This window comes from Cnephaeus nilssonii (assembly GCF_951640355.1).
Source record: "Cnephaeus nilssonii genome assembly, chromosome: 7".
NCBI lineage: Eukaryota > Metazoa > Chordata > Mammalia > Chiroptera > Vespertilionidae > Cnephaeus > Cnephaeus nilssonii.
Genome location: NC_137078.1, coordinates 71436737 through 71459586, shown reverse-complemented (window position 1 = coordinate 71459586; position 22850 = coordinate 71436737). Strand labels below are relative to the sequence as shown.

The 22850-nt window shown below is 52.2% G+C and overlaps 1 protein-coding gene across 4 annotated transcripts in view; it reads left to right on the top strand.

Moving 5' to 3' along the window:
• Positions 1-22850, top strand: part of GLIS1 (GLIS family zinc finger 1) — a 218912-nt gene that overhangs the window by 53744 nt on the left and 142318 nt on the right. The window lies entirely within an intron of this gene.

Genomic DNA, 22850 nt, shown 5'->3' with positions numbered 1-22850 from the left:
AGGCTGAAGAGTGTAGATTTGACCTTCTGGGCCCTGGGAGCCACTGATGGTTCTTGATTTGGGGCACTGACGAAGCGGAGCTCAGTTTCTTTTTCCATGAGAATGGGGTCTCTCTGAGCCACCAGCTGCCCGTGCGTCTGACCTGGATTAGCTGCTTCACCTTGCAGTGCAGTGTGAGGCGTACATGACCCCAGGGGGCCCAGGCTGCTCCTGACCATGGAGAGGCCACATCAGCCCAGGAGTGAGAGGGAGCAGGGTTGGGCTAGCCTGAAATCTGGGTGAACTTGGTTGACATACCCCACAAACACACACCCACTGTGTGCCAGCGCGGTGCTGAGCCCTGGGATGCTCTGGGGTCCTGGCAGCCTGGCTCCCTCTGGAGATGGGAGGAAGAACTGGACCACTGAGGACTGGGAGGGGAGGGCACCCATGGAGGACGAATGGATGCCTCCAGGCTTGGCTGGGAACATTTGGAGTTTAGAAGGAAGGAACACAAAAGCCCTTAGCCTCCCAGCTGGAATGTGGACACTTCATCCAGCCTACTCTTCTGTCCCTCCTCTAGCCCCATAAATGTCCAATTTGGGGAAAGGATTCAGCGCTAAGCCCCGGCAGAATAAGGCTGATTAGGACACGGGGCTCCATAAAATTGTCCGCGCTCCGGCAGGCTGGCGGGTTGGGAGAGTCACCTGACATCAGGCCTGGGCAGGACTGTACAAAGCCCTCATCCTTTTAACCCAGGCCCTCCCAATGCCCGAATCCCTTCCGTAGCATCCCCAGCAAGTGACCACCCCAGGCGCGCTTGAGTATCTCTGGGACAGGTGCTCGCTACCTCTCCCCTGCCCCCACTTCTGGACATAACACTCATTACCTGACATGCATTTCCTGGGCACCTGGGTGGCTCCTCCATTCCATGTTCCTGCCCTCTGCCAGGCCTTCCAGCCGTGCTGGAAACGCCGGGCTGCTAAGACGAGCACTGGCTTCTACCCTGTGTGCTCACTGGCAGGCAGGCACGGTGCTGACTCTGTGCCATTTGATCTCATTTGATTCACGCAGGGACTCTTCGTGGTGGGTGGTATCACCATATTCCCATTTCACAGGTAGGGCCTACAGAGGCAGAGCAACTCGTCCAGGATCATGCAGGAAACAAGAAGCAAAGCTGGGGCTTGAACCCAGGACTCGGACCCACGGTCTCTGCTTTTGGTCGCTGTGTTCCATTGAGAGGGGGCCTTTGGTGAGGCGCTCAGGCTCTGGAGACTGCCTGCGTGGGTTTTCAGTCACGCCCCTGGGGGACTAGCAGTGAAGAAGGGAGAGTGAGGAAGTGGGACCCCAGACTCCATGTGCCAGGACTGAGCCTCACCTGGTGTCCCAGGCTCAGGGAAGGAAGCCCTCGGAACTGTTCTCGATGGCAGCTCTGACTCCTTACCGCCAGTCCCTCTGCAAGCCCTGTCACTTGGACCTCCTGGATCTTGCTTGAGAGTGTCCACTTCTCTCCGTCTACACTGTCGTCACCCCAGTCCACGTCTGCACCGATCTCCCTGTTTTCCCTCCAGGCCGTCTCCCATCCTCTAGTTAGGGTGACTTTTTATAACAGATCTGATCCTGTCACATACCCTTACCCTGCTTAGGACTTTTACTAATTGGTTTCTGTTTTCACAATAGCACTCACATTTTACCCCTTGGCCTGCAGGGTCCTGTGTGACCTGGCCCATTGACTTTATACCTTGATAGCTGTCCCTTCATTCTCCATGCTCCAGTCACACTGGTCTTTCCTTCCCTTTCAAAGCAGTTACCTCTCCCTTGGGGCCTTTGCATAGGCTGTTCCCTTGACCTGGAATGCTCTTCCTTCCTCTGCTCACTTAATATGCACTCATCATTCATTCTCAGTTCAAATGCCTCTTCTGCAGGGAAGTCTTCCTGACTTTTCTCCTATGTTCTCATAGCTCCCTGTACACACCCCTCATGCCACTAACAGAGTTTATGATGCATTTATTTAGCACCCTCACTAGGTGATAAGTTCAAGGGAGGTACAGCTGTTTAACTCACCATTCTGTCTGGCACATAGTAGGCCCACAACAAATCCTTATTGAATGGAAGTTCAAAGAAAAGAAAGGCAAGGTACTTCAGGGCGTTGGGAGGAGAGGAAGAGACAAAAGTAGACCTGGCCTGGGTCTGAAGGTGGTCAGCATTTCCAAGGACCCTCCCTGCAGCAACTCCTCTTTATTGGCTGGGAAGCTCACCAGGTATGGAAATCTTTGGGTCGGTTGACATTCTCCTTTAGCCTCCAGGACGGCTCTCTGGGAGGCAAGGGCAGTCTGGACTAATAAAGCCAGCCTTTCTGCTGGACACCACATCTGGCTTCCTGTCTAGGTCTCGTTCCTACCTCTCTGTGAGGCCCGGGGCCTCTCCTTCTCTTTTCTGGGCCTCAGTCTCCCCATCTGTAAAATGGCAGGGTCGTCTACAGAAATCTTGAGGTTCCTTTCTACACTCCGGTCATAAGATTTAATGTGTTACTGTGGCCCCCCCCCCACCCCCACTTTTTTTCCCCATAAAAGATAGAACCTCATAGATTGACTGATAGTGAAAGGACCTCTCCTAATTCTTTTCCTCCTTGACTGCCCTCTCTGGTCTGAAATTATTGCTCTAGAAGAGTCGGTTCAGACAGGAGCATGGATGTATTCTAACGAGAGATGCCAAATCCCGCTTTGTGAAAAGTTACCAGTCTTTTGCACCAGCACTTAGGGCCCCAGCCAGGGTCCTTGGCATCTGCTTGTGTCCCTGCCTCCTTTATGGGGACCCATGAAATTACCATGTTATTTCAGTCACGTTACATGGTAAGCGGTAAATGGCCCGACCCCAGCAGCCTGTGAGCTCCTCGCTCAGGGACACAGGGACTGTGCCTGACTGACCTCTCATCCTCCGGCCTCGCCCAGGGCCTGCCGCCAGGTGTCAGCTCTGTCGGTGACTGCTAAACAGCTGAAGGAGAGGATGAATGGTTGCAGAGTGGGTCCTGGGCTCGAGGTTGTTGAAGGGGCTTCAGAGAGGGAGAGAGGCTCCTCACCTTTACAACAGGAAGCATCTGTGCAGGGCTGGTGCCGAATCTGCCTGGAATGTCCCTGGCCGGCCAGATGCCAAGAGTTTATTGCATGCAGCACAGCAATTTCAGATTTCCTTTATTGTCCAAGAACCGATGAATTAGTTGAAAGATTAAGAACACTTGCAAAGTAGCTGACAAAGTGGTTTAAGTTAGTGTAGTATAAACTCAGCACAGGAGTGAGTGAGTGTGTGTGTGTGTGTGTGTGAGAGAGAGAGAGAGAGAGAGAGAGAGAGAGAGAGAGAGAGAGAGAGAGAGAGAGGCGGGAGGATCAGGGAAGTTCCCTGACACAGGGAACAAATGGCTGACTGGGTGCTTGTGGCTCTACAGAGGGAGATGAAGGGAGATCAGAAAATGGGTTTGAGTCCCTGCCTCACCACCTACCAGCCGTGTGGCCTGTAGCACATTATTTAGCCGCTGAGCCATTTGGGAGCAGGTGAGATGTTCAGCGTAAGCTACCTGATGGCAGGGGCCATGTCTGGGTCCTCCCTGGGTCCCAGGCACCCACATGTGTAGTGGGACAGGTCACGGGTGGGCTCAGGCCCTTTCACCTGCCCTCCCTGGTAGTCCTGGAACAGCTGTCACCATCCTGTGGAGGTTTCAGGAAGTCCAATCCTTCGCTTTGTCAGTGCAGAGAGAATGTAAATGTTCTCTTTCTGGGCTGCCTTTGGACACACTTGCCTAGGCCGGCAGCGTCCATTTCTCTCATCTCGCTCTCAGTTTTACATGGGTTTTCCCAAGTCTTCCTACGGGGTCCATGCCCCTCTCCTGCCTTTGACCAGTATATTCCACCCCTCTTGGCATCGTCCCTGGAGCAGGGCGGCAACAGTGCAGACGAGAGGCTATGAGGCCCTGAACCCTGCCTTGATGGTCTTTGCCCATGGCGGACTGCATTCCTCATTCTGGTGAAGAGTGTACCAGGTGCCCATCACCCAGTCCAGGTACTCAGAGCTGGGCACTCATCTTTACGCAGCCACAAACGCGGGAGAGAGCCCTGCGCTCCTGGGGCAAGTGTGGATCCCAGGGCAGCCAGGAGAGTGCTTTCGTTTTTCTCTTGGACTTAATTTTGGAGACTCGGAGGCTTGCATGGGCCCAGGGCTGGGAAAGAAGGGCCTCCCTCTGACAGGCAGATGGTATCAGTGTAGTTGGGCCCGGGCCCAGGAAACGTTTACCCAGCTGTGTCCAGGGTTGAGATTATCTGGCCAGTGTCTGCTGCAGAGTGGACGTGTCAGATACATGTGCCATCACCTTTCAGAGAAGTTCTCCTTGGGGATGACAAGGGGTAAAGCTGTCGCCCGTGGTCAATTTTGAGTCTTCAGATGTGTCTCACCTGCTCGTTGATATCAGTGGCATTGGTCTCATATTCTACTCATATTGCTTACTTATTAGGAAGAATTAGTCTTAGCATACATTCGAATGGCCTGAGCAGCTTTGGTTGTGGAATGTCCTTTGTTCATTTACTCGGCGTGTACCAGGAGCATCACACACACACACACACACACACACACACACACACACACACTTGCCTACACCTAACCCCTCCCCAAATAGGATTGATCTGTTTTCTGACCATGTGAGTTTTAAAACCTTTGATCATAACACACTTTCTTTCATTATTTCATCTAATATCCATGGGGTAAGGAAATTTTATCTGTTTTGTAAGAGAAGGAAACGGAGGCTCAGAGAGGTTAAGTATCTTGCCCAAGATGACACAGCTCTGTCAATAGCAGAGGGCTGCGGCTGTCCCCGCTCCCCGCAGTGCCCCAATCTGGTACTGGTGCCATGCCCCATGTTCATGACATGAATAGCATCCACCTCCTGCCAAAAACAGAGATTTGTAGAAAGGGAAGTAAGTTTCCTTAATCTGTTTGAGTCTCATAGTATTCCTACCTATGAAATCAACGTGGTGGAAATCTCTCTCTTTGCCTTCCCTTATGAGGACATTAAGAACAAATGCTGTATTTTATATGACAGTATTTTAATGCTGTTAGTAGCGGAGACCTCATGGACAGTCTGTGCCATTAGACCCTTCTAGAGTCTGTGGAGGCTTCCTGGCTTCATTCAACAGATGTCTGGGAACCACTGCTCTCTGTCCAGCTCTAGGCTGGGCACTGGGGGCTCAGAGATTCCAACCTGGTACCTGACCTTGAGGAGTTCACAGAACTTGGCGATGGCCCTCCCCAGGCCCAGCTGCCTCAGGCGGGCAGCTTGGGTATCATTATTTAAAAGAAAAGACGCATTAGCCCTGGCCGGGTAGCTCAGTTGGTTGGAGTGTTGTCCTGATACACCAAGGTTGTGGGTTTGATCTCCGGTCAGGGCACATACAGGAAGCACCCAATGAATGCATAAATAAGTGGAACAACAAATCGATGCCCCTCCTTTCCTCCCTTCCTCCGTGCTTCCCTCCCTCCCTCTCTTTCTAAAATCAATGAAAAAGAAAAGACTGACAAGTTGTGGGGAGAAGCAGAGAAGTGGGGCTGGCATTGCCCTCACGGAGCCCCGTGGCCAGCACGGTGCCAGGGGCTTTCCAGACCTCTGTTCTCTCCTCCCAGCAGTGCAGGAGGCAGGCCTGTGCTGTCCTGGTTGTACAGCTGGGAAAATCGTCTCAGAGCAGCACAGTGACCTGTCCAGGGTTGCACAGCTGGCATTGACCTTCATCTCTGAGATTCTGAAGCCCAGACTTCTTTCTGGACACCTTGCCTCTGAATAGCCCTCTGCAGTTCTGCACAAATGGGAGAGGTAGTCAAATGGAGGCAGAACGCAGGCTTTCTGGGCCCTGACCTCGAGACGCTGGAGAGGAGTGTGCCATGTGCCCACCACCCAGTCTAGTTACTCAGAGCTGGGCACTCATCCCCGGTGGTTCGGGCCGGGGGTCTGGGTCTCGGGGTCTTCAGTTCTGGGCAGCCCCTTCCCCCGAGCATGCCAGGGCCCCTGCGGAGCAGCAGATGCTGCAGGTCAGATGTTCAGCCTCACATCTGGTCTCCCTCCTCCTTTCATCTGAAACCCAACTCGGATTGTCTCAGTAAACAAACAGTAAATTCAACAATACAATCTTCTTGAAATGCCTTGTAGTTATTTTAAGGCTGTTTGGGGGTTTATTTTAATTGCGGGCCCAGCTCTCTCAGTCATCCAGCTGCTGCTGGGGGCATTTGTGGCTGCTGGCTCCCTCCTCCTTGTGGACCCTGTCCCCCCCCCACCCGAGGCCCAGAGTGGCCTGGAGTCTCCAGGGAGATAGAATAAGGTGCAAGGCCACTCCCTCCCATTTCCGGATGCTGTGTCTAAGGACCCGAGGGCTCAGGGGCCAAGAGGCCAGCTTCAGATGTGGGCCTGCTGAGAGGGAGACCCGGAGGTGGGGGTGTCCCCTCGCAGGCTGAGGAAGGTCACTAGGGAAGGAGCAGCAGGGCCTGGCTGTAGATTCACATTGGTTACCAGGGCCACAGGCACACCCCACCTGACAGCTGAAATGGCTGCAAAGTTGGATCCAAGCAAGTCAGATTTCTGACGAGGGAAATGGCCCTGGGGGTCCTTTTGTCCAGTGTGTTCCTTTTACAGTTAAGGAGACAGGTACAGAGACGGAGGGGGCTCATTGCCCCTTCTCAGCTCCCCCGGCTCTGAGGCTTCACTCTTGCTTTGCCCCCAGCTAATCCTGTCTCTGTCCTGGCTGATAGTACCAGGTATTACCCCCACCCCTGTCTCTCTCCACACACCCTCAGTGATGTGCATTTAAATTAGTGGCTCTGGACCTCAGAAGCCTTTAAGTCCCAGAGGACTTAGGCACTCTTGGTGGATGTGAGTACTTGCACAGGCCGTGAGCTGATGTTTCTGTGCCATCAGTGCATCCCCGCGGTGGCCTCCCATCACGGCTTGGGTGGCAGGTACTAGTTCTGTCTCATGGGTGTGAATTAGAAGATATGGGGCTGGGAGTCCAGAGACCTGGTGCTTTGGGTGATGCCAGGCAAGTGATCTAACCTCTCTGGGCTTCAGTTTCTTCATCCTGTGGGGGTTGCACAGCCTTGGCCCATTTCGGGTCAGTATCTCCGGAGCCTTCTGAGAATTGATCAATCCTCTTTGTGATTTGGAGACAACTCAGTAGCGAGGCTCTTGTCCACAGGCTCCCTCAGGAGCGTGATGTGCTGGTACACGGTGTGGATCTCCGGGGAGATCCACAGGGTATCTCCAGGGACTGATATGGTGGGGAGCTCAGCCAGATGATGGGGGCGCGCATTGCCTCATCTGAGCTCCGGGTGTCCACAGACAGTGTGCTTCCCAAGGAGCCTGTGGTGCCATGGAACAGTGGGGGAGTCCTCATTTGGGGCTGTTGTCTAAGTGGCAGGCACGAAGGTAGGGAACTTAGGTGTTTTTATTCTCACAACAGCTCTGGCAGGAAGATACCATTATCCCCATTTTACACGTAAGGAGACTGAAGCTCAGAGGAGAAAAGTAACACCCTGAGGCCTCACAGCAGGGAGGGACCTTCCTGAGACCTTGCTCCTTCCCTGGAGGGAAGAAGGACTGGAGGAACCCCCACAGCAGGGCAGGTCTTGAGGTGATGACAGAGAAGGGGAGAGGAGGCAAGGAGGGACTGCAGATCCCAGAGATGGTGTGAGAGCAAGTGAGAAGTGAGGGTGATCCTCGCCGCACCGGGGCCCGATCCAACCGGAGCGGGGCCCAGACCCTGGGAGACGTCTGGTCTGGGCCTGGCCACGGGCCCTCTATTTATTTGTACATCACCAGATGTAAACTAATTTGTTTAGCAAGAAAAAACACATTTTTATTGCCTTCCAAACGGAGCTGTTTTTCCTTCCCTGGCTATCGAGCGTTGAGCGGCCAGGCTCTGGAGCAGACCTTTTGGGAACACACTGAGGTGTTGGTGAGGCAAGGCTGTCATTTACAGGGTGTTTCTCCCCACTGGGCCCTGGAGCCAGCAGACCGGGATTCCAGCCCCAGCTCTGTCACCAGTGGTTGGGCAGCTTTGGCGAGTTGTCTGGCTGCTTTGCGCCTCCATTTTCTCACCTGGAAGGTGGGGATGACCACGTGCCCTGCATGGAAGTTGCCTCTCGGGTGCCACCAGTCTGGTTCGTTGGTGAAAAGCAGTTTCAGCAATCATTACCTCCCATTATGACTCATCAACGAACGGCACCCTGTGGATGGCACCGTCCGCCCCAGCGTGAAGCTTATTATACCCCTTACCTACATCTATAATTGTGAGCTGTGGACAGCGGCGAGCCTTGTCCTCACAGGGAGAAACAGGGACTGCAGCCTGGGGGAGGGGAGGGGAGGAAGGAGAGCTTGGGTGACTGTGTGCATCACCTAATCCTTGAGATTGACATCACATCACTTAATCCCCGAGACCCTGCAAACTAGGTATTATCGATATTCTTATTTTGCAGACAAGGCTCAGAGAGGCCAGCAGGCCTGTTCAAGGTTGCATGACCATTAAGTAGGATTCAAAGGCATGTTTGTCCAGAGCCTGCTCCTGGTGTAAGGCAAGAGTGAGAGAGAAATTTTAATACCTTTAAGTGGTTATTCAAGCTCCCAGCTCCTACATGAGGCCGAGGAGGAGGATGTAGGCATGGCTCAGCTGTAGAGGGTGCTACAGGGCACTCAGGAGGTTGGGATGCATGGTGCTTCTGGCCCCAGGATGCAAACATGGGACACTGGAAGGCTCAGCCCGAGGATTGGAGAAGGACCAGTGCCTCGTGTCTGCCTGATTTTCCTTGAGGAATGTGTCTGTGACAGGCCCAGTGGGTAGGTGATATCTGACTGAGGACCTACTGTGGCCATGCCTGTGTCTGGCATGGGACCTGCCCACTGGGGTCCCCAGGACAGAGGGCAGGTGGAAGGATCATTGGGGAAGACCTGGGTTCACTGAGGGGTGGTGGTTGGAACTCTCTGGAGGAGGTGCCAGAGTGTGGGGGCGGGGCGACACAGGGCAGTCCCCCAGCAGCTGGGGTGCTGGTCCAGCACAGCTGGGCTGAGGAGGAGATAGAGCTTCTCCGTCCAGGCCTGGGCCCACTGCTCTCAGAGCTCTAAGGAGAACCGGGACTCCTGCCTGAACAGTCTTTTCTTATTCCCTGTTCCTCAAATGGAGCCACTGAGACCGATGCCTTTGGGGTCTGTGGAATGAGGTTCCCCAATTGTTGCTTCCCAGACTTGACCAAAACCTCAAACCCCAAACCAGAGCAAACGGTGTTAATTTGCTGAATCCCAAACAGAACCCAAGAATTATTATTTTTTCCTAAACGGTGACCCAAGTCAACAGTTACTTCCTAAAAATAAAAGAAGGTCTGTTCAAGAAATTTTAAATATTAACTGTGCCTCTTTTTCCCCTTCTGCTTTTGCCTGGGGATTCTTGGACAGGGTCCTGGTGGCTGCTGGCTCCAGGCTGGACTCTCTGGGCCAGGTAGAGAGAGGTGGTGTCGTGGAGTGGGGTGGGGTGCAGTGGCGGGGGGGTGGGGTGGTTGTGGGAGGCGGTTTGGTGAATGAGATGGAAAGGGCCCTGGCTCAGGAACCAGAAGACCTGGGTTCAAGTCCAGGCTTTGCTGCTGTGTGCCTTCTGTGAGAGCTACACGCCTCTAAAACTCTGTTAAAAAGGGGGAAACAATTCCCTTGCCTATGGGGTCCTGGGGAGATATCCCCTGAAAGTGCCTGTGTCTTGCAGCCAGCCAGCAGTGAGCAGTGACCAGAAAATGACACACACAGTTTGCACATTTCTTTGTTTCCAGCCTTTATTATATTTCTCCAGATAAGCCTAGCAGACAGATGTTATTTTCCCTGCTGTCTTTGGGGAATCTGGGCTCACTTAGAGTGGGGTTGTGACTTGTCTAATCTGGGACCTAATTTGGGGTTCAGCCAGGCACAAACCCAAACTTCTAATTTGTGGAAGCAGCAAGAGCACCAACAGAGAACGAGGTTCTGTGTCAGCCCACCCTATTCGGCCTCTCTCAAGCTGTGTGACCTCAGGCAGATCACGTAACCTCTCTGAGCCTCATCTCTAAAAGCAGAATAATAATAATCCCATATGAACAATTTTCTTGTCTTTGCTGGGATTAAAGCCATCTGCGTGGAGCTTGGCACACAGAAGATGCGTAGAGAATAACTGTTGAATAAGTAAGGGAATGAATATGAGTTTAAGAGTCAGGGTTGGGGAAAGAGGCTGTTTGGAGGAATTCCAGGTTGCTGGAATATCCGGACCCCTACCATGAATCCTAGTCTAGCAAAGCAGGGGGCCCAAGAGAGCCAACCGTTGTCAGGTGTGAGACGCTGTGGCTCCTCACCTTGCACATCAGCCCATGTGAGGCTTTGGTCGGGAGCGAGTTGGAGGTATTTAGTTGGCTCCTATTGTGTGCAGTCAGCCTGTCCCCACTGCTCTTGGGCTGAGGTGAGTGAGAGGCCCTGCAGTGGGCACTCCTGCTTGAAATCTGCTCAGAATCTCCCTAGAAGCCTGTATCCCGGGCTTGACTCACCCACACTGACTGGGTGACCTCGGGCCAGGCTTGCCCCTCTCTGGCCTCAGTTTCCCCTATGTAAAATGAAGCTTCTGGGTTCCTGTAGGTCCCTTATGGGGACAGCTTCAGCTCAGTTCCTAGGGCCTCTGGGTCAGAAGCTTCACTCACATGACCCCAGACACACCGTTGAGCAGGTCATTAGATCTCCTTGGGTATAACATGCCTTTATCCCCAGACTGAGCTGTGTCTGCTGTGTCTGTGTCCCTCCGGGTGTCTCTGGGGTGGGCTCTCAGTGACAGCAGCATGCCTGCCTCTCTCCTGAGCACATGGACACGTGTTGTCACAATTTTGCGAAGATGGAACTAGAGGCACAGAGAAAATATAAGGAACTTAGACCTATGATGGAAAATTTCCTGTGCAGCAGAGTCACTCGACAGGCTTGTTAAAATCCAGATTTCTGAGCCCCACGCCCAGAGAATCTGCTTCAGTAGATCTGGGCTGGGACCAGGGAATCTGCATTCTGACAAGTACCCAGGTTATGCTGATGCTGCTGGACTGTGGCCCACACTCTGGGTAGCCCCCACCCAGTCACCCTCATACAGGTGTTTGCAATGTTTTCACCCCCATCTCAGCTGCTCCTCGCCACAGCCCTAGGAGCTGTGCCACACAGGCTTCTGTTCATTCTTGCCTTCATTTATTTGGCCATTAGCACCTACCTCACACCTGGCATTATGCTTGGCACTAGGGACATAGGTAGTGAACACAGGCTTAATTCTTGTTCTAAAGATAAAAATAGGCACAGAGAATAGAATTTGGTTCTTTTGCTCTTCTGTCCATCTAACCATCTGTTCATCCAACAAATGCCCACTGGTGCTTCCCTGCGCCCTGAGCTGGGTGTCTCTGACTGGGAAGAAACCCCAGTATAGTAAGTGATGCACGCCTGGCTGTTGTGGTTCAGAGACTGAGTATCAACCCAGGAACCAAAAGGTTGCTGGTTCGATTCCCGGTCATGGCACATGCTTGGGTTGCAGGCTCGATCCCCAGTAGCGGCGGGTGTACAGGAGGCAACCCATCGATGATATTCCTCTCTCATCAATGTTTCTATCTCTCTATCCCTCTCTCTTCTTCTCTCTCTAAAAATCAATAAAACATATTAAAAAAAAAAGAAAAAAAGAGATGCATGGGAAGCTCAGGAGTAGATAGGGGCCATTGGGGGTGGAATCATGGAAGGCTCCCTGGAGGCGGTTACTCGCCCAAGACCACGCACGTGGTTGATAAGGCTAGAATCAGGGCTTGAAGCCAGGTCTCCCCTGCACTGTGCTGCCTTTCCTGCACTGTGCTGGGTCATTTTCTCAACATGGTCTAACTGGAGGCATGGATTTACTTTGTTTTTCCTCTACATCTAGGGCTGGGTTTTTCCTGGGCAAGTGGCCCCAATGTTAATCCAGGCCCTTTTAGAGTAATTTTATCACTGCTAACTCTCTAAACCACTTGAATGTTCCACTAATAAAAAAAATTCTGTGGGGACAGTATGGACAGGAAGTTAAAGACATAAGACTTCTGGTCGAAAATTGAATGTGGGCTCAGGGAGATGGATGGGGCCTCGTGGGGACACAGACTGGAACGAGGCTTCCATGACCGCTGGCGCCGCTCTGGCCTTTATAGGCACGGGATTGTGGGGAACATGGCGTGCTTGCCAGCTCAGGGAATAATGCCCCTGACATTAGAGCGACCTGGCTGGGCAGAGATGAGGGGGCAGTCTGGCCAGGCTGGGCCTGGGGAAGGCCTGCGCTGCCTCCCTACTGGGTGGGGTAACAAGTTGGAGAGGACCAGGCAGCCAGTCCCAGCAGAGGGTAAGATGGGGCTGCAGTAGCTCCAGGGTACTTCGCTGCTACGGACAGATAGATTTGGGGAGGCATGGTCCACTTAGGTGGCTAGCTCTGAGCTGGATGCTGTGTGGCACAGGAAGGAGAAAGAGGAAACAGAGGCTTGTAGAGGGGAGGTGGGTGAGAGGAGCAGGTGGAAAACTTGCTCTCGAGGCAGCAGGTGGACTTCACAGAGATCTGCAAATGCAAGACCTTAAAGGCCGCATGGGTTTTAGGTTGGCGCAGAGGCCTTGTAGTCAATCCGGCTCACTAATCTGTGCAGCACATGGCACCTGCTCCAAGGCCCATAGTAAAATAAATAGTGCAAGGGTAGGGGTTGTTCTGAATACTAGAGAAGCACAGAGTAACCCACTCTGGGCCCAGGGATAGGAGGTTATCAGAGAAGGCTTCACAGAATAGGTGACATGGGTCTGTGCCTCAAAGGATAGGTAGGAGTTCGTAGACAAGATGGTGAAAAAGCATTGCAGGCAGAACCCCATGCAGCTCTGAGTTGGGCCAGGTGGGTAGAATGGTTCCGTTTTGTACAAAGGTGGGAAGATGGAGTGGCTTGCCCAAGGAGATGGGGGCCAGACCTCCTGATTCCTCCTCTGGTGCTCTGCCTACTGCCCCACACTGCTTCCTAGGTCTATTCTCAAACACCCACAGTAGCCCTGGGGAAGCTTAGGATATGCCCTGGACTTCTGTTCCATTTTAGCACCTGGACTAGGGCAATGCCTGGGCAGGGTGGTGTCAGAGCTGCCTGGAGACAGGCTTGATTCCATTGGCCTTGGCCCCCTCCCTGCAGATGGGCCTCCGCCAGCTTGGCCAGGGTCTGCTGTTTTCTCCAGGCCACAGCTCACTGATGGGGAGGTTGAGAATTTCCTCATATTATAGTCGGAGGAAATCTGAGTGAGGATTCAGAGTCGCCTCTTACTAATAAATGAAATATTTAAGAAGTTATAGTCGGGAGTGAGGGGAAGGAGCTTTGGAGCTGGGCAGGTCTGGGTTTGAATTCCTGCTCTGCCTTCATGGGCTTTGAAAGCTTGGGCAAACCATTTCACCTTCCCAAGGCTCAGTTTCCTCATCTGTGAAACTCTGTGACGATTCAATAAAATAACACATATTTAAAATGCATTCCAATTTATATGGGTGCTCAATAAGTATGTGTCACTTTCCATAGCATACATGAAATTCTCCTGCCCATCTCCCTGGAATATTCCTGATGGAAGGGCTCCAGTCTGTCCCTGAATACCCCTAGTGGTAGGGCGCTCTCTACTTTCAATACAGTTCTACACTGAACCAATTGATGGTTGCCCGATGGGAGGGGGTTTGGAGGGCTAGGTGGAAAAGGTGAAGGGATTCAGAAGTACAAATTGGCAGTTACCAAATAGTCATAGGGATGTAAAGTATAGCATAGGGAAATATATAGTTAATAATATTGTAATAACCTATATGGTGTCAGGTGGGTACTAGAATTATGGGAGATCACTGTCTAAGTTATATAAATGTCTAATCACTATGTTGTACACCTGAAACTAATATAATATTGTATATCAACTATAACTGAAAAGAAAAGTTTTTATACAGAGTGAAATCTGACCCCTTGTAGCCTTTCCCATTGATGCTGGTGAAGCGGGGCACTGGAGGCCGGTGAACCTTCTCACATCCCTGGGCTGTCAGTCCTGGGCTCTTCTCAGAAAGTAGGTACCCAAGCTCCTTTTAGACTTTGGTGCCAGGAGCTGAGCCTAGTGTCCCAGGTGATCTGGCAGGGCCCGCCTGGGAGGAGAGTTTTTACACCTGAACTTTTCCAGCCAGTGCAACTTCAGATCTCATCAGCTTGTTGCTCAGTGTATACAAACATCCCCATCTGTCAACACGGTCTGTCCTTCACAAACATCCTCTGCAGTCAAGACAGGTTCCCACCTTCCTGTTTTTTTGTAAATTATTTTAAAACAATTATTCACAGATAACACTATAACAATAACTAATTAAAAAAGAGATGTGTTTTTCAGAAATTCACCCCCATCATTTAAAATCACCAGTTTCCCCTGCTCATGATCCTTTCTGACTTCTGTCCACAATGCATGGTTTAAAAAGTTTGAATCATGGCATCAATGATACTTCTATATGCCACTGAAATTTTTTTTTTCATAAGCTACTTCCTCTCAAAATAATGGGCACATAGTGTTTCATTATATGGATATACCCTGATACATAGAATATTTCCTCCATTGGTATACATTTAGGATGTTTTCTGCTTTTCACTCACTATTTATCTATCTATATCTATATCTATATATCTATATCTCTATATCTCTATATCTCTATATCTCTATATCTCTATCTCTCTATCTATATCTATATCTATATCTATATCTATATCTATATCTATATCTATATCTATATCTATCTATATCTATATCTATATCAGCCTAAGTGAACATTTGACTGTTCAACCATTTGACCGGTAGCTATGACATGCACTGACCACCAGGGGGCAGACGCTCAATGCACAGGCATGGAAACATGGAACACACTGATGAATCTCAGAGGGAAGGTGGAAGGGTGGGAAGAGATTAACCAAAGATCTTACTAGAGGTCTGGTGCATGGATTTGTGCAGTGGTGGGGTCCCTCGGCCTGGCCTGTGGGGATCAGGCCAAAACCGGCAGTCCAACATCCCCCGAGGGGTCCCGGATTGCAAGAGGGTGCAGGGCAGGCCGAGGGACGCCACCGCTGCATGAATCCGTGCACCGGGCCTCTAGTTGTAAATAATAACATGATGAACATATTCATTTAAAAAAGGACCAGTATGCTCAACCAGTGTGGCTCAGTGGTTGAGTGTCGACCTATGAGCCAGGAGGTCACGGTTCATAGGTCGACACTCAACCACTGAGCAACACTGGTCAGGGCACAAGCCCAAGTTGTGGGCTCGATCCCTAGTGTGGGGCGTGCAGGAGGCAGCCAGTCAATGATTCTCTCTCATCATTGATGTTTCTATCTCTCCCCCTCTCCCTTCCTCTCTGAAATCAATAACAATATATTAAAAGTAAAAGGACCAGTAAACTCCTCCTGTGGGCTAGGAGATGGGCTGGGTGCTGGGGAGCAAAGATGAACAGCCTTGGAGGGGCAGGGTAAGGGAGACAGATGTGGGAACATGTGCAAGTCTGGTTGGTGCTCTGCTGGGACTTTTCACAGGCGCCGGGTCTCTCCTGGGAGGCCCAGCATGCCGCAATCTGAACCTCATCATGGGACTTGACGGTTATCCCTTTGGGATTTCATCTGGCTGGTGTCTGAGGGGTTGCAGGCAGGTGTCTTCCTTTTAGAGATTTGCTAAGAGGTGGAAACCATAAATTTTTATTAAGCGCTTCTGTGTACTAGGATCTGGATCAGAAAAGAAACGAGTGGACTCACCCCTGTCTTTGTAACGGTCTTCTTGGTAAAACAAAGTGGTTATCTGAGTTGACTTAATTAAGAAGTTAGCTTGGATAAGGGAGGCATCAGAAGGAAGCTTGGGGGAAGAGTCTCACTTTTGGGGGATTTACAATCTAAAGGGTTGTTGCCTCACTTGAAAAACCTCACGCTGCCCGAGTTATTCTGTTCGTCTCTGGCCAGGTGCTTGGAAGCCATCTCCCTGCGTGGGCTCGGGCTGGGAGAGTGCTCAGTTCCGGCCAGCTGAGCCCTTCTTGGCCAGGTTGAATGTCTTTATTGAATCCAGAGAGAGATTCAGTCCAGAAATAGGATTCCCACCTGGGCTGTGGCTGCTGAGCCACTTCTGTTTTATGCTTTGGGTCACTTAGATAAAGCAGATAAAAGCCAGACCAGTCATCTCCATGTGCTGTCATGGAAGCTTGTGTGACTTCACGCGTCTGCTGCTGGTCTGACAAACGGTGCTGGGCTGCAGGCTGCCCTGTCAGGAGTCCTCTCTGAAGCCAGCGAACAGCTCTCACCCAAGCCTCGGATGCACCACTTGCTCAGTTCTACCAGTAAATGGTGCTGGGTGCTGGGAGTGGGGACACAGGGAGGAGTTAGACTGGCCTCTGTGTTCAGGGAGCTCTCAGTCTACGTGGGACGGACGCTGGGACTGTGGTGGGAGGTGTTGGGACCGAGGGAGGCAGGAGCTGGGAGCCTACATAGCCTGGCAGCCCGATGGATCCACAGAGGTTGGGTTGTGTCTGGCCTATTCTCGACAGTACCTCCAGCACCTAGCATGCTGCCTGGGACTGAGTGGAGGCTCTGTAAGTATTTGTGAAAAGAATGACTAGGTAGTGGGTGACCCAGCCTGGGTATGAGGGTTGAATGGGAATCAGTCATCACCCAGTCTTACCTCTCTTTGTCTTTCCTTTCTCCATCCTATCCTTTACTGAGCACTTGCTGAGGTCCAGGCCCCATGCTGGTAACTGGATATGCAGAGGGAGCTCCTGGCCCCCAGGGAGGAGGACACGGAACTCTGCTCACACCCCACACCATTCCCGTGGCTTCTCCATCATGGCCCCCATGACACTAGTGCACACCTGTGTGTCCATGCCTCTCACCTAGAGCTCCTCCAAGACAGGGAAGGACCCCAACACAGGGCCAGGCACAGAGGACATGTTCAAGGACTGCTTTAAACACAGAGAGGAGGCTCCCGAGGCACTGAGCAAGGAAGGACTAGTGTTAACTGAAGACTGGCTGGGACAATACCTATACCTAGTCCTGGTTCTTCCTCTGACCAGCTGTGTGACCTTGGACAGTCACTTCCCTCATCTGTGCCTCATCTACAATGTTTGGGGTTCGAGGGAGAGTCAAAGGAGACGGGGTCTGGAAGCACCTTGTAAAATGTAGTGAGGGGTACAGAGGGACCCAGACTCGTCAGGGCCTGCTCCACTGATGACTGGCTGGGGCACCCTGGGGATATAGTGCCTTGATCTGTGCCTCAGTTTCTTCAACAGCAGCATGGGAGTAATGAGGCCTACCTTGAGAGCTGTGGAAGCAGTGTGTAATCGGTAGTGGTCATGCACAAGCAAGGGGCAGAGGTGGTTTGGGTGCGATCCCGGCCATCAGGGTGCGATCCCGGCCATCAGGGGGGGCTGTGCACTGAGTGTCACTGTGGCTGGGCCGGTCCCACTGGCTCATGGGTAGGCTCAGGTGACACACATATGTGCAAAGCGCTTTATAGTTCCCCAAATGCTTTTAGCTCTTTAATCTCTTCTATCCTCACTATAGTGCTAAGAAGTATACATTCATCATTATCTACACTTTCCCAGTGAGAAACTGGGCCCCAGACCAGACCCCAGGGAAGGAGGTTCCTGTAGAGACCGAATGGAAGAAGTAGCACAGGGATGAGTAGCACAGTCAGTGTTCACCAGGTGCATGAGAGGAGATGATGTGCTCCAAGGACAAAGACAAATGGAGCCCCATCTCGGGCGAGGGCTGGTGCCTGGCTCTGGGACAGGCCGAGTCTGCAGAGAGGCAGGGTTGGAGCAAGGCTGAGCCCAACTTCACCACCCCGGACCTGTGGCTCCCCAGCCTGGTCCAAGACCAGCCGCGGGGAAGGGGTTTGAGAAACGGCTGCAGAGGGCATGGAGGTGTGTGTGATTATTCCACCATCCAGGGGTGTGCTGGGCTCGGCCTCTCTGTGCTGGCCTTTAAGTCTGCCAGGCCAGGGCTGGGATCCCCAGGAATGCCTGCAGTCAGGTGGGGTGTGTGGCAGAAGATGAGGCTGGCAGGGAGGCAGGCCAGACCCCAAAGGCACCCATTGGGCTCTTTGTCAACCAGTGGGATTTAGGGGCCTCAAGTCAGGGAGGTGGGTCTTATCCTTGCCTGATCCAATGGGACCTGAGATGCCATCCCGAAAGTTATCAATTATGGGCACAGGCCTTGGAGTCATCGAGACGTGGGCCCAAACACTGGTCTCATCTCTTGCTAACTCTGAGCCCAGATTTCCTCATCTGCAAAGTAGGGAAATCAGAAGCCACCCGGCAGAGGGGAGATGCAGTGCTGCTGGAGGTGTCTGTGAAGAGCTAGCCCTGGCACACAGCAGGGCTCAATAAACAGGTGGCTATCTGTGCATAGAGTCAGGGACAGCAGAGCGGAGTGGTTGAGACCAGGGGCCCTGGGGCCAGCCTGCCCAGGTTCAAAGCCTGGCTTCACCACCTGATGGCTGCATGACCTTGGACCCTCTGGTTAGCCCTCTGTCTTTTTTATTTTGTTGTTTTTATTTTGTAACCACGAGAAAAGTCATACTGACCTCATGGGATTGTCATGAGGATTATTGAATTAATACCTGCTTTCTCTCTTCCCATTCTTCCTGAATCGACTCCACTCAGACTCTCATCCCAAGTCAGGGCCATCAGTGCCCTCCGAGTTGTTCAGTCCAGGGGTCCTTTCGGCAGTGTCCGACGCAGTTGCTCACTCCCTCCTCCTGGACACACGTTCTGCCTTTGCTTCGAGGACACCTCCTGGTTCTCCTCCTAACGTCTAGATGTTCGTGTGCCTGGGGGTCTAGTCTCCACATTCACTCTTGGGGCTCCTCCACGCTCATGGCTTTGACTACCAGCTGGTGAGTCCAGGTTTATACTTCCAGCTGGGACCTCACCTCTGAGCCCTGCTTTTCAACTGGATGTCCAGTAGCTATCTCAGCCTCAACAGATCCAGAGCTAAACTCCTGGTAACACCCTGCACCCTAGCCCCAGGCTCCCCATTTTTCTATAAGTTGTTTAGGCCTAAATTCTTGGAGTCCTCTCCTTTCTCCCAAGTCCTACATTGAATCCATCCCCAAATCTTGTTGGTGCTCTCTTCACCACAGGGGAGAATCTGACCCCTTTATCCTTTTCCTGGTGTCGTCCTGGTCCACACCCATCATTCCCATTTGGATGATTGGAGTTGCCTCTGACCTGGCTCCCTACGTCCATTTGTCCTTCATGCAGTTGGGGTCCTGTTCTGACCTGAGCTCAGTGATGTCAGTGCTTTGCTCAGAGCCCTCCAGTGGCTGCTCAGCCAAGTCTCTGGTGGGGTTGGGCTCACCCCTGGAATGGATGCTGCTCAGACCTCAGCAGGCCTGTTTTAGACTCTCTGACTGGCAGGGGCTTGACAAGGTGAAGAGCACGTGCTGAGTTGCCCTTCTTTGTCTGAGTTGGGTTCCCTGCTCCCTTCCCAGTCAGTTGGACAGGAGAAGGCAAAAGGGAAGTGAGTGAGAAGGGAAGCTGGCCTGCAGTTCGCTGACGTTCATTCCTCAGACGACCCCGACCTCCCTGCTGGGAAGGGATGGCTTGCCCCACAGGACAGATGAGGAAACGGAGGCACAGAGCAGTGAAGGGCAGTGAGGTGGACACCGAGCTCAGCCTCATCTCCCATCTGAAATCATGCCCATTGCTCACCCCTGTGGTCTAGAAGAGAAATCTCCAGCTGGTGGAGAGGAAGGAGCCTTCATCTGTCAAGTGGCACAGTTGTTCCTGGAGGGGTCCTTGTGTGAATGAAATGCGGTAAGGTATGCATGGAAAGTGCTCAGCCCTTGCCTGATATCCAGGAGCCATTCATTTGCTGCCTGCAACCCCCTCATCAGACTCAGCAGTTCCCAGCCCTCCTGAGTGGGTTTGGTTTGGTTCCGTGTACTCATCGCTCAGATGCCTGTCTGCGTTGGGCTCAGTCCTGTGCCAGAATTTAGAAGCCTAGAAAAGAGCCAGACAGGTCAGAGCACTTGCATTACTCACCATGGGTGTAGCAGACAGGTGGTCATACGCCCTGAGATGAGAGGTGCTGGCGGCCTGGACGAGGGTGGTGGCAGTGGTCATGGAGCAGAGTGGAGAGATGTGAGAGACATTTAGGAGATGGAAGAGGCAATTTGTTGGCTGGAGATTGCCGAGCTCTGTTATTTACTGGCTGTGTGACCTTGGGCAAGTTACTGACCCTTTCTGTGCCTCAGTTTCTCATCTATAAAAGAGGGGTGTTAACAGTGTTTTCTTCATGGGTTAGGGGAGATAGCCTTGAAAAGGGCTTGAACAGTCTCAGTGCGTTTGTGGTGCTCAGTAAACATTAGTTCTCATTATTACTATTTTTGGTGACTGGCCAGGTGGGGGACTGGGGCAGAGGGAGATGCCTCAGATGAGGCCCTGGGTGTCTGGAGGTGGGAAAAGAGGCACAGGTGTAGAGGTGGTGAGGGAGGGAGCTTGGCTGAATCCAGGGTGCCTGTGGGCATCCCCTGGAGATGAGGAGGCCCTTCTAGGGACTGCCAGAAATGGCCTCCCAGCTGCCTCCAAACCAGGAGTCTGATTGCGCCCACAGGTGACAGGTCTGCCTTCAGGATCTACAGGTTGATTATTTTTGGCCCCTTGGGGTCCCTGAGGCAGGAGATGGGGAAACAGTGATCATCATCGCCATCATCATCTTGATAATGGCAATGATAACAACTACCATTTGTGTGGGGATTTACTTTTTACAAAGTGCTTTCTCATCCATTACCTCATTGGGAACACATGGTTCCAATAGAAGGCAAAGGATGCATTTCTCTGCGGTCCTGTGGGGCCCACTGCTCTGAAAGTCTGTTTCAGATGATAATAATGCTGCACATTTCATAGTGCTTTGCACTTAGCAAAGTGTCCTCACGTCCATGCTTACATTCGGCCCTCACTATGGCTCCTCACAGGGCACACCAGCCAGGAATGAACATCTCATTTGACAAGAAAATCTGAGATCCCGAGAATTCCAGTGACTTGCTTGAGGTGTCCCAGCTTGTGAGGCTGGGACTTAAGTGTTAGATGGGGGGCTTATGGCATCTTCATTTTCAGTTTAGTCTTCCATACAGGGCAGGCCTCTCTTCTGTAGCAGCAGTTCAGCCACTTGGTTACATACCTCCAGGATGGGAAGCTCACCATCTGATTGAGCAGAGGTTGTACGCTGATGCATGGATCTCCGTCCCTCCCATTGGTCCTAGCTGTGTGGTCTGGCAATGCATAGCCTGGCTGAGAGATCAGGACAGGAGGCGTGTCTCCTCTGATGTGCTGAATGGCCTTTTAAATGACCAGGTGATATCCAGGCTTCCCCTCCCCAGCTTACTTCTCATCTTTGTGTTGTGTCTGTCCCACTGTCTCTGCTCTCTTGCCCGCCCCCCAATTAGGGCACATCCTGGGGCTTCCTTAGAGAGGGAGCCGAATAGAGTGATGGTGGGGAGTGATGGTGAGAAGTAGCCTTGGGCTGGGCATCTAGGGCCTGGGCTCATTTTGTCCCTGAAACTCAACACCTTACTAGGCCTCCTTGAATCAGAAGGTCTCTCAAGTCCCTCAGTAGCCCTTCCAGACTCCTAGAAACTCGGTCATGTCCTCACCAGTTCCTTCCTTTTTTTAAGGTCCTTCTGACTGTGTGGGCCTGTGTAGAGTAATCTAGGGGAGCTTAGAAGACCATGCATTTGGGAGGTTTTCAATTTTGGGGGATCATTTTTGATGAAAGCAAATTAGGCTCTTTTGGGAATTTTCACCCATGACAAAGGCCAAATGCATAGCACAGCAAATAAGCCCTCCATGGCGGGCCTGGCCTGCCTCTTCAACCCATCCTTTGCCCCTCTGCCTCCAATGCACTGCCCTCAGTCTCCCCACCTCCCAACCTCCTGCCCAGCTCAAATACCCCTTCCTCCAGGAAGCCTTCTCTCACTTGCTTGACTGGATCAGAGGCCTTTTCTGGGCTCCTGTAGTCCTCAGGCATCTCTCTGTCTCCAACCATTTGTTTTCCTGTCTTTCCAACATGCAGAGACCCCAGTCTTGTCCCAGATCCCCAAGAAGTTAGCATTTCTCACTTTGTACCTTCCTGATTGTGTCCTATAAGCCAGGCAGGGCTCAAATATACATGTATATGCACATATGTGTGTATCTCCTTGCTTAATCTTACAGCCCTGTGCCCAGGCCACGCAGTAGACGGGTCGTAGAGCCATAATTCAAACATGAGTCTGCCAACACACATTCCACCTCCCCCAGTCACCCCCCCTCCCCCAGTGAATCCCGCTGTGGCTGCCGACTGTGGTCCACCCTGCCCAGCTGGGAGAGTGGGCTTGCTGGTGGACTGTGCTTTGATTTGCAGTGACCCACTGCTCTCTTTGTAGTTGCTCCTCCCCACTGAGCCCTGGGGGACATTCCTGTAAACCTGAGCAAGTCAGAGAGCCCCCACCTCCCCCAGCCAGCCCAATGAGAAGATGAGAGGGAGGAATGTCTAGCTGGGCTCTGCTCAGGGTCCCAATCTGCACGCAGCCCTGGGGCTGTGCTTTCCCCACTCCAGAACCACCCAGTTTCTCCCCTTTCCCCACTCCAGGCCAGGGGTCAAGTTCAGGGAGACTGTGCTCCAAGCTCTCTCCCTCCCCCACCCTTTTACTCAGCTTAGGGTTTCTGGAAGGCACCTGAGCATGGAGTGGGCACTTTCCTGCCACATACCAGAGTGACCAGGGCTGGTTATGTCCCCTCTCTGAGCTGGCTTCCTCGGGCACA